This window comes from Poeciliopsis prolifica, unplaced genomic scaffold (assembly GCF_027474105.1).
Source record: "Poeciliopsis prolifica strain line A6 unplaced genomic scaffold, Auburn_PproV2 SCAFFOLD061, whole genome shotgun sequence".
In the NCBI taxonomy this organism is placed as follows: domain Eukaryota; kingdom Metazoa; phylum Chordata; class Actinopteri; order Cyprinodontiformes; family Poeciliidae; genus Poeciliopsis; species Poeciliopsis prolifica.
The window spans coordinates 1,048,509-1,060,787 of record NW_026562436.1 but is presented as its reverse complement, the minus strand read 5'-3'; the positions used below and the strand labels follow the sequence as shown (position 1 = coordinate 1,060,787).

The 12,279-nt window shown below is 40.3% G+C and overlaps 1 protein-coding gene across 3 annotated transcripts in view; it reads right to left on the bottom strand.

Annotated features, from left to right (window-relative positions):
• npy8ar (neuropeptide Y receptor Y8a) overlaps window positions 1-10,910 on the bottom strand; it is a 28,827-nt gene extending 17,917 nt beyond the window's left edge. For all 3 annotated transcript variants that reach the window (XR_008608244.1, XM_055060766.1, XM_055060768.1), the window contains exon 1: window positions 10,833-10,910. The gene's annotated coding sequence lies outside the window, so the exon portion shown is untranslated. The remainder of the gene's footprint in view (window positions 1-10,832) is intronic.
• Between the last annotated feature and the right edge of the window lie 1,369 nt (window positions 10,911-12,279).

Here is a 12,279-nt window from a genome sequence, read left to right as displayed (position 1 = left end):
AATAAAGTTGAATTCTATTCTATTCTATTCTAGTAAAGACTCTTAAAAGAACTCCTTTAGTTCAGTAGAAGTTTTTAAAGCAAGACTAGAAAACCTCAAGAATTGTATGCTTTTTTCAGTTGTTTTTTTTTCAGGGATTTTGAAATAAAAAATCAATTAGACTTTGGCCTCAAGCTTGCAGAAACAGCAGTATCTGGTTACAAGACTGAAGAATCATGAGCTGAAAGGATTGAAGTCCTAATAGAGGAAGTCTTCTCAATAAAGAGATGAAGGAAATGTTATCACACAGAAGGGGAGGATTCCACAAAGACAGTCTGGGACTTTATGAAGGCAAAACACACAAAACACAAAGCTTAAGACAGACAGAATCATTTCAGAGAAACAATTGCTTTCAGCAGCTTTCAAAGTTTTCTGATAACACTAGCAGTCTCTAAAAATTCTAAGTGAGACCTGCTGTTTGTTCCTTTCCACTTTCTCTCAGCTGTGACAGACTGAGTTGTCATTCAACCAGTATTTGGTTCCAGACTTCATGTGTTTTAGTTAAGCCACGGTGTCTGTAAGTGACTGGCAGGTGGAATGAAAGATCCTCTGCATCGTTCTTCATGATCTCAGTAACACAGCCGTGTCTGACTGAAAGCAGCTGAGACCTGAGCAGCAGTGGAAGTTAACGCTGCAGTCAGTGACTTACAAAAATATGTTTGTTTTGGTTTTTTTTTCCTTATTTGTTGAAACTGTCAGCATGTTGGGTTATACAGAATGCTATGAGAGAGATCAACTGTGAGAAAAAATCCAGTTTCTAAACCTCCTCCAAATGCAACTGCTATCTAAAGAAAATTAACGCTCCCGTTCTAAAACAACCAATCAGAGACAGCAGGAGGGTCAATCATCCTCAGGTATGCGCTGCTCAATGTGCTAATACCAGGAATACTGAGTGAAGGCAGAGCAACTACATTTTTTCACAGATTATGTGAGAACATAGAGATAGTTTTAAGAATATAATAGATATTTTGAGATAGATAAATAATAATAATAGTTCAAGAAAATATGCAAAAAAAACAAACTTGTTTATAAAAGTTACAAATTGCAACAGCAAAGTTTAACTGCATTACAGGTGAGAGTAGCCGCAAATAAGACAAGAATATGATTAGGAAATGTGTCACAAATCAAACATCAAGTGTGTGTTCACTTTCTTGTGTGGCACCAGACACAAGATTAAAAGTGTCCACAAGGTTTAAAAAGTCTTCTGCCATTGGCTGATCAGGACGACACACATGAACATTAAAACTCCAACAACACAACCATAACGAGGAATAAACCTGGTGTTCTTTGGTCGGAAAACACACAGGACCGGGCGGGTAAGCAGAAAAATGGTTTAAATGAAGCTGGACGAGATAGAACTATAATTTGTCAGCAGATTTCACTTCAAGTTTCATGCCTGCTAGAGACGTGATTTCAAAAGGCTCATTGTGTGGACCAGTACACACAACACAGTGTGAGAGTAACAGTCCAAATCCTAAGGCCAATGGAGCCATAGGAAGCAACATCTCCAGACAGACAGAATCCTGCTGGACTCCATGCATGCAAAATCAGAGGGAGGCAAACAAAATCTGACCAGGCGAAGGCGACTTCTGGTCTCCTGTTTCATGGTCGGATGAAACAGAAATCAACTCGCTTTAGTTGGAATAAAGGCATTCAACCACTGGCAAGCATGGTGGAGGAAATATAATGTTAGATTGAGAGTTTCAGCATGACTGACTCCATGTTTATATCTCTAATGTTTACAGTAGAGTGATCTGGGTAATAATCCCAGAGGGGCTCAGTGGAACGGCGAGGCTAACGCTGTGACACTGCATTTATTGACGCCGTCTTGCCTGGCCTCAGACTGGCTCTGTCGTAACACTTTGAGCTGCGCTGTTTCACTCGCAGGCTCTCTGCCTTACCTAATGGAGTGGAAATGAGCTGATGAGTAACTAGAACAATCCTCCCACACCCTGCTGATCATCAGAGAGGCATGAGGAGCCCCTCTGAGCCTCACTGACAGCCACGGCTCTGTCAGAGACCGGGGAGGGAAACATGGCCAGAACCCAACGCAGAGTGCAACTGAGACACCGAGTTAAGTTTTGCATTTCGCCTGTATCCTCCGGTATTTTTGATGATTTATCTGTGGTGATGAGCTCTAAGTGTTTCAGGAGAGTGGAGAACCACAATGTATCCACAGCTAATGGAAACTGCTTATGTGAAACAATGAGGGAATCCAACCAAACAATCCGGGATCCTAACAATTAGTTTGTTTTCCTCCGTTAATTACTATTTTTACTTATTTCAGTTGACAAAAATGTTTCCTTGGTTTCAGTTTTGGTTCATTTTAGTTAATTGTAACAACCTGGCAGCAGAGCGCAGGAGTTAAAAGCTCGTTTTGATCGTTGACATGTGAACCAGCGTCTTACATAAAACACCAACCCACAGAGCAGAGAGCCGCCGTTATCTGACAGACTGGATCTATCTACTGAGAGCATGCAGCTCCAATCAGGCATGGTGGAAATGTTAGAGGTAAACTTTCACAGCTCTGACTTGTTATATAAATATCATACAGACTTCATAAAAGATTCTTTATACGACAGAATGACTGAAGAGAGGACACAATTTTTTCTGTATTTGAATATACTCTTGTGACTTTATTAACATAATCCTTTATAGCCCATTAATTCATATGTAAAATATTCAGATGCCAGATAATCCTCCAACACAAAGCCCAGACCATATTTTACATATTTCCCCAAGGCTTCATAAATACATATCTGTCCACAATGGCCGAGTTGACAGCTGGCTATTCTGGGATCCTGACGATCTGCATTGATGGAAAAAAAAATGTGAAAAGGCAAGCAGTCTCTGAGTTATTTCTTGCATGAGACATTATATTATCACATTTTTATTTAATGGGTCACCATATGAAAAAGACCTCAGGCCAGTCACATCAAAGCACTGATCACTGTCTGTATGTATGTTGCTTCTAAAGCCTCCTCAGGTTCTACTTTCCTCTGTAACAATATTGAGGTCAAAGGTGTCAAGAAGAAGCTTCATGCCATCCAGTAACGTCACACAGACACCAATTTGTTGCGAGTTGTAACGGACTGGGAAAATCCACCGAACCGAAAGGTGGAATTCATAATCCTATCGTATGACTGAATGATATGACAGGATATTTTCACAGCAAATATACTTCAACATGGAATAATCAGCACAGTGCTTTGGCAGCTCCGCTGAAATTAACTGAGTTTATAAAAGTCAAACGTTGCACAAAAAAAAAGGGACGGAAGTACGTCAGAGTACTAGGTACGACCTCAAGCTTTAGTCACAAATGTCTGAATCAATAATCTCAGTAAACAGGATTTTTTTTATTTTTGCAAATGTTTGACTTTTCAACTATTCTAGCTTTTTCTTGTAAATATGTGAAGTAATTTTTAGTAAAAATGTTCTCTTCTGGAATTTTACTTTTATCTGCAACGGCCCAAATACTGACATACTGTCCTTTCACACTACTCTGTTGGTCTGTTCCATAAAATCCTAAAGGAATACGTTAAAGTTTGTGGTTTAGACCGTTCAAAATGTCAAACAGTTAAGAGGTGTGAATACCTTTGCAATGTGCTGTAAAGTGACAGAGTACGTAGAAATAGAAAAATCGTGTATTGATCGCAGCAACCTTCACATGGCCAGTCGGTTCATCTGTCCAGCTTGTGGGCCTGTCACTACTCAGGGTTAAGGAGAGAGATCTCACACTCCTCTAAAGGCTATCAAATGAAAAGAGCTGTCATGATGGGAAAGAAAACTATAGCAAAATAAATACCCTGAGTTGTATCGGTTTTCTCTCTAGAGTTCAGTTTGATCAATAATTGATCCCTGAGGCTTTATGGACCAAGCAATTTGTCTAAAAATAACAGGGACTCAGTCAGGTGTATGAGGCGCCACATTGATCCCAGCCCGCTGACAGCTGTTGCGCAATAATGGGTCTGGTTTGGCTGTGAATGTCTATAAGTATTTGCTTTGGGCAATTATTAAAAAAAAAATAGGGAACCACCTGATCATCAGGAATATAATAACCTAAGAGTTCAGCCTGAGTTATTGTTTACCTCCATGATAAAGTTTAGGTTTTACAATACTAACAGGTGAAGACATAATCCAGTCTGTTTGTACTCAAGCAGTTTGGAGGATTAAATATCCTGTAGAACACAACAAAACAGTGAAATGGACAATCTAACAAGAAAACTGTAAGCCTAAAATTTACCCCTGCCCAGACACAAACCTCTATGTGAGTTAACCCTGAGAATCAGGGAAATTCTGATAAGAGTCGGAGCCAAACCAGAGCTGAACTCCAGTCCTGGAAGCAACAGCAGTTGTTCAGTTGGCAGTAGGCGTCATAATTTCCTGCCAGGAAATTATGATGGTACGGTAACCTCTGGAAAAAATATGGTTTGTGGTATTACAGTATTAAGATAGCAGCTCTAAAATGCATTATTTTACATTTTCATTAGCATTCTGTGATGTGCATGCACAGAGAAATTGCTTTTAAATGTTTGCTGAATTCTGGGCTGATCTTCGTCCTCCGACATGCCTGCTGCTGCCAGAGTTCAAGCAGAACAAGCAGGACAGACGTGTGAATTTAACTAGAATTTCCAGTGAAGAAAAGGTCAGGTGGGAGTTTCAGGAGTTTCTGCTCCTACCAACTACACCATGAATTGGACGTATTGCTTCTAATCCCTGAAGCTCCTCCTCTTCCTGCTGCTGGAATCAAAGTGGATCAATGCATTGTGGTGTACATAGTTCTTCCACCAGCATCCTGTAGTTTAGTCCTTAAGGCACAACACAGCCATAATCAGGACCAATAGCCCTTCAGGATCACAATTAGCCAGCTTGTAGTCATGTCCTTCATGTGCTAATAGCTTGTATTGATTCCTCTCATGTACGGGAAAACATCACCATCACATAAATGTAGAGAGGAAGATTTAAAGACACAACTGACAAACTGAATTCAAAGCCTACAGTTCATGGAAGTGCTTCTTGTGTCCCATGCCTCAATTTGACAAGCATTGAATTTGTTCCTGCATGGTTTGTTTACCAGTTTGAATGAAAGAAACAAAAAAGATATGCCATTAGTTTGCCCAATGATTGCAAAGTGCAGTCATTATTCTGTCTCAGCAGGAGACAAAAACAAAATGTTCCCAGACAAAAGTAGTGGAAACTGATTCTTAAAGGTATTGACAGGTACAGACACAACATCACCAAATGTTCCAGAAGCTCCTTCAAAGAAAAAAACTAACATTGAGGAGAACTTGTTTGGAGAGAAAATAGATTTAATTTTTATTTATCTCAAACATATGAGTGGAGTTAGACATAGAAAGAGAAATGTATTGATGGTGCAGGCTGCTATGTAAAACATTAAGGGGCAGTATCATGTAAAATTGACCTTTTTAGCTTTGCACAATGTTATAATGTCTCAGTGCAAATCTTTATCTATATGGGTGCATAATTACTGTGGAGGTGGTTCCATGGCCTCACCAGCCTCTGCATGAGGTGCCTCTGGTTTTCCAGGGTCATCATGGCTCTCTGGTAGAGAAGCCGCTCCATATAGAGAGACGACAGTCCTCAGTGCAATTGTTCAACTCCCAGCCACAGACTACTTGCCCTCTGTCTTTCCTGTCTCTCTGCCTTACTTCCTGTCTGTTTACTGTTAAATAAAGGCCACCAGATTCATTAAACATTTTTTAAGAACCGTTTTAGATATATAAAGATACAGTGGCACATCATGCTAACAGCACTCTCTCATTTGGTCATTTTCATCGATGAGTTAAAAAGGTCATCATGTACAAATACACATCCTGGAGGAACTTCTTCCTGTTCCACCAAATACAACACTTAGCCTCTAGTCAGGCTCAGGAAGATGTGTAAGGACTCTGCAATGGGTCTCTATGTGAAACATTTACCACCAGGGTTAACTTGGCTGACCTCAAAACCAATTAGTTGGCCCCTAATAAGCTGTTTGCAGACTTGTTTGCCATAATAGGCTATCATGCTTTCATCATCTGAAACCAGTTGTGTGTATGGCAGCATCTTATCAAAGTCATTCAGTGCACTGATGATCGGCCGCACTTTGTAGATAGGATCCTCTGTCGCTGTTACGTTATTCACCGGATGAATTGAGGCCATTACCTCCCTGAAGTGGCTTCTTCTCAAGATGGCTTCATATGACCAATACTTGTGTTTCTGTGGCAAAGACCCGGAGCCAGAGGTGAGCAGAACACATCAACATGAACGATTCGACAGGGTCAGGTTCAGCTTCTATCATCAATGTACTGCTGTCGGGTCATAGGTCACAAATTCTGATCCATTGGATGTGGCTGCTGGTCGCTGTAATGTTTGAAGGGTTTGCACATGGGCATTTTATTTCACTGCACTGTGGAGTATTAGCATCATCATGGGGTTATTTCAGGTCCAAAATATCGAAATCATGCAATAGTTTTAAGCTTTGCGAACAAACACACAAAATGAAAAGAATAGTACAGTAAATTCTGTCAAAAGAAAACGTGTCATTGCATCTATTGCATGTCATGTAGAGAGTAGTCTCCTTCTCATTTGCCAGTCAGTCAGTCAGTTCAGTAGCTTTGGAATGATTGGGATTATGGGCAGTTTTGACAGTAATACTGTGACATAGCAGCATGGGAAGAAGAACTTCAGTTATCAGACGCCTCTCCTTTAAAACCAGATCCCAGTTTTTGTCCTTAAGCCAGACTCCCTGACTACTTTTAAGAAACTTTAGTAGCTTTGATTATCTTGAGCTGTCGATGTAGGATTCAACTATTACTTATGCTAGTGTTTATTTTTCCATAACAAATATGACCAAAAATAATCTGTGAATAATCAGTGGAAATGTGGTACATGACCTCGAGCATCACTGATTCCTGAAGCTTTTGCAGACTGACATGTTGTGATCCACAGATGATTGTGTTTCTCACCGGTTGGCATTTAAATCATTTTAGTGTAATTTGTGCTCCCATTTATTTCTAATGTGACTGTTATTTGAACTGGACTGTTACTAGTTAATGTGGTTTGCAAATTAAAAACAAAAAGAAAATGTATTGAAGTGCTTTGGAAATATCCAACCTGTGACACGACTGTTACTGTTCAGTGGTTTTAGTCATTAAATTGACTTTTGTTTCCCTAATTTGCATTTAAGGTGATTTTTGTTTTTGAATCTGTAATGGTTTGTTGTTAGAAACACTATCAAGCATAAAATAGCAATTACCTAAAAGGTTTCCAGTTGCTCTAATGCCTTTGTTATTTAGTGCTGGCTTTTAGTGGTTTCACTGCTTAATGCTTATCTAATTTCTGCTTGGCACAAGTTTTCATTTCAGCTTTTGCTGTAGTTAATAAACACATACACTGGTACAAACACACAGCATGAATACCACACATTTACACTTCAATCTCACAGCATTGACTCAATAAGAACATTAATCTCTGCTGTTTGCCTTAAAACAGTGGCCAGCCACACTTTTCAATTAATTTGGGTAATGATTATCTGAACATTTGGGGCAGAGATGGAGAAGTTACAAAATTCTGTATCAAGTAAAAGTAAACATACTTTGATGCAATTTTACTTAAATATAAGTAAAATTATGTTTACTTATATATAAATTTCTTAGAATGCTTATAAACAGAATAATGGAGAAGCCATGTTGCAATGATCTTAAAGGGACAGAGGCCCAATCTGAAGGTGTCAAATTGGGAAGTAAATTCTTTATAAGTTAGGTTTGATATTTACAGCAGGTTCATAGCACAAGCAAGCAACAGCACCATGTGCCTGGAAAAAAAACATAATAAAACCCATTTAAACTGAAGGTTGAAGTATTTTGTTAATAACTCTTGTGTTGATTCAATGTGTGCAAGGACAGCCAGGCACTCATGACACAAAAACTGAGAGCTGTTTGGTTGTTACATTCTGCCCTGACTTGTTGACTTTCATCAAAATGGTCAAACCGACCTTCTGATGTACAATTTTAAATGTTAAATGTTAATGAAACAGCTTCCAATACAAAAAAAGGAAATAAAAATAAATGGAACATGATCAAAAGTGCAGATCTGCATTTCTGCTAAATTTCTTGTAAGATAACACCTGTGCATTTCTCAAGCCAAGACACACACGTCTACAAACACACCCCCTCCTGCACACACAGATACACCAGCTTATGGGGATTTGCTTTGCATCTCCCTCAGGTAGTTGTATCTACTTGACCATATAAACACACTTTGGCCCTTGGGAAGACATGTGTAAGAGAAGTACACACACACACAAAATCACTGACAAAAGCTACACTTTGATACTGATGGTCCTTAACTGGGGCTGGAATGAGCTAAAAGAAGACACGAGCGTGAGTGTGTGTTAGCCTGTAACTTGAGCTTCTGTATGAAAGTTAGTTTGTATTTTTACAAAAAGCTCAAGAATTAATACCCTTTTCTCTAGCAACCTGAGGAGATTTTTAGCAACTTGAATGTTGAAAATAACCGTCCTATGGGGTGACATGCTATGAATTTTCAAATATTGTTAAACCAGCCTGGATGAAAACAGAGGCAGAGTTAAACAATAAAGAGACTGAAATTATATTGCAATTTTTGTTAGTGATACTGACCTCTCAAAGCAATTTCACTCTAGAGCTGTATTCCCCAAGCCGAACTCAAACTGTCACAGTGATACATTTTCTGATGATGTCAGACATGAAGTCAATCGTTTGAATTTGTTTCTTAGACCAGAACCCAGGACCTCCATTATTATTATTATTATTATTATTATTATTATTATTATTATTATTATTATTATTATTATTATTATTATTATTATTATCACAGTTCTGATTACTGACACTCTCAGTGAGTGGCGGTTTCTGACATGTCAGAAACCGACATGAGTTTTAATCTTTTATTTTATTTTTTGTTTTTACAAAAAAAAAATGAAATCACAGGAACCCAGAGGAGAACAGAACCAGGAGTCCAGGGTCAAAGAACAAAAGGGAATTAATGGGAAAGTAAGAAAGAGAAAATAGAAGGACCCAACAAATAGTGACCGAGAATTAATCACATCTATGCTGGGGAGGTTGATTACTGAACAGAGAACAGATGGATGATTAGAAACAGGTTGCAGGTGTGAAGGAAGAGAGCAGAAGGCAGGCTGAGGAGGCAGAAAGAGAGAAAGAAAGAGAGAGATGCTTGTGGAAGAAAACCCATTTTTGAGCCTAGTCATTAAAAACAATTCTACCCAATACTAAGGACTTGCAGGGAACCCATCTTAATTTGATGAATGATTTTTAAATCTCTAAGAAAATGATCTCACATTATTCTGGTATTTATGAATAGGAATAATTGTAGTTATCTTAATGTACCTAAAACAAGAAAAGTTGCATAAATACATAAACATGGTGACACTGTAAATCAATGTAATGCCTGGTTTTTTCCTGTGTTCTCATCATGAACTGAGATTGCAGTTTATCTCACCATGATGACTGATCTGTAGTCATTTCTGAATTACGGTTTAAATACATATGTTAAAGATATAGAAATTCTCATAGAAAAATATATAAATGTTGAAATTTGTTTTCCCTTTCTAAATAAAAACCAAAAAAATGAAGGGGGCACCCCGGGTGTCATGGAGCCCTTCCTGAAAACTGATCAAAGTCAGATGAAATGAAACCAGCATTACAGAACTGCCATCCTCACGCTGGCAGCCAAAAAACAGTCGATGGTTTCAGCAGTGTCTGTTTTCTTCCATCTGATCTTCCCACTCAAGCTCAATGAGCACAAACCGAACTGATGAAGTCATGTTCGCAGTCATTTCTTTTGTTTTTCTGGGTGAAAACAAGCAACACAAAACAGAGCAGGGAGAACGACGAAATTCTCTTTCAAATATTTGGCGTAGCAAAAAAAAAAAAAAGCAGAATTCATCCGCAGCAGTTGATATCCGCTGATTTTCCAAAGAGTGTCTGTTAAATATGACCCAGGGTTTCACCAAACTATGTTTACCTGGTCATTTTACCACCATGTGCAGTGAACATTACACCACCACAGAGTGATTCCATCAGCACATTTGCATCTCAAAGTAACACACACTGAATCATCTGAAATGGTTCTGCTGTACGATCTGCCTCGCAGGGACAGCAGATCCTCTCATCTCACCTCAGATTTGTTCGTCCCAATTCAAACATTTACAAACGGGACACAAACAAAGCGCTCATCTTCTCAGGGTTTCATCTTGGCAGCAGTGTGATGCATAATATTAATGCATATGAAGCATGACCTAAGGAGTCCTCAGAGTTCATGCACAATGTAATCCTTAAACATTAAAATTCAATGTTTGTTTTCTTTTTTTCTTTTTTTTTCACGTCAGAAGCAACAGGTTTTGAGCTCAATGTCTGCAGGAAGTTGAGCTGTTTGTTGTGGACATTCTGCCTCCTGCCACTCGCCATCAATTAAACACCAATTAGCCTGTAAAAGCCGCTCCGGCTCAAACTTTGCCTACATTTGAATTTTCTCCCTATAGAGAATGAAAAGTTTCCTCCCAGGCGGGCGGCGGGCGGCGGGCGCTGATGGAGCGTCTGGCGGCCGGAGCGCGCGCCAACAGCCGGGAGAGAAACAGAGAGAGAGAGGCAGAGAGAGAGAGAGAGAGAGAGAGAGAGAGAGAGAGAGAGACAGAGAGAGAGAGAGAGAGAGTCCGTGTCTCAGTCCACGGACACAAGGAGACGAGACAAACAGGACGGCGGGCGGAGGACAACGCGGACAGGTGGACTCACCAGTTCGAGTCGTCGGGTCGGGACTGGGTCTGGGTCTGCTCACCGTCTCCAAGAGCGCAAGTGGAAACTGCGCACGCATGTGCAGGGAAGCTGCCGCACGCGCAGCCGCCGTGGAGCCAGTCCAGTACCGGGGCTCCGCGCCGTTTACAAGGGAGGGAGGTGAGCTGTGGGTGAGGCTGTGGAGTTCTGACAGGTTCGGACAGACAGTGAAGTAATAACAGTTAAACCCACCTCCAAATAAATCCCACTCAGGTGCAGCTCTTTGGACATTAGTAGGTCAGTTTGAAACATCATTTTATTTCAATGAAAACCCAACATGTCACAGGAAACGGGAATGTTTCACTTTCAGAATCTAAGAATGTTCCGCACAGAATGTGATGCTATGAAATGACTGTGAAACTGCTGACCAGACGGTCATTCCTGAAGAAGCTGGCCGTTCACAGAACTCCTGCATCCAAGCATGCTATTGGAAAGTTGAGTGGAAGAAAAATGTTTGATATAAAAATACCCAAGAAACAGCAAGAGCTTTGAAAGGATTGAGAAGCAAAGCTCCCGAGTTCAGCCAATCCTGAATCAGGAACATTTTAGTTTAAAGAGTGGAGAACATGCTGTTTGAGGTCCAGCATGATGCTTCCATTTGTTTTTAGCTGACATGGAGCAATCCTATTATAGAGCAGAATAACCTCTACTGCAGAGGAGACTTCAAAGTCCAGCAGGCCCCTGAGGCTCCAGGAGTCACACAAGATCAAATCAGCAGGACTTTGACTTCTTGAACCAGAGGGTAATTATGACCCTTAGACCTGCTGCAGTGATGAGACACATGAATAAACTGCTGCATCACAGATCCCACAGTGTTAGTGTTTGATGTCCATCACTTCAACACACTTTTATTTATTGTTGAAAACAAAATGTCCCCTTTTACTCTCTAAAATGTAACATGAGATGTAAGATGCAGCAGTGCCTCTTAGTTTCTGTCGTCTGTGGCCTCACTGCGGCTCTCCTCACTGGTTTGAGAAGCGACACACTGGAATTCTGAGGTCAGACTGACAGAAGTGATGGTTGTGCTTTTCTGATCAGCAGGGAAATATAAATGTAAGTTACACATCTACTGACTCTACGGTGTAGGTTCTGTGTTTGTGTGGCTTTGCCTGTTTTGTACATGTATTTCAGCTGTGTTATCTGTGCTAACATTTTATGTTTTGAGTTGTCCAGCCCGGTTCGGCTTTGCCCTCTTTAAATTTAGCAGCTGGGTTCGGTTTGCAGTTCCTCATGTGGTTCTACAGCGGTGACAGCTAGCACTTGTTGGGATCTGGGTTTCAGCATTCCTCTCAGTTCCCCCAGTTCTCCATCAGATGGCGTCAGGGAGCACAGCTGGCTGGGTAGGCATCAGGAAACCTGCACATCATGGAGCCTCATCAGGTCAGGAGGAGTCTGCTCCCAGTCTGTC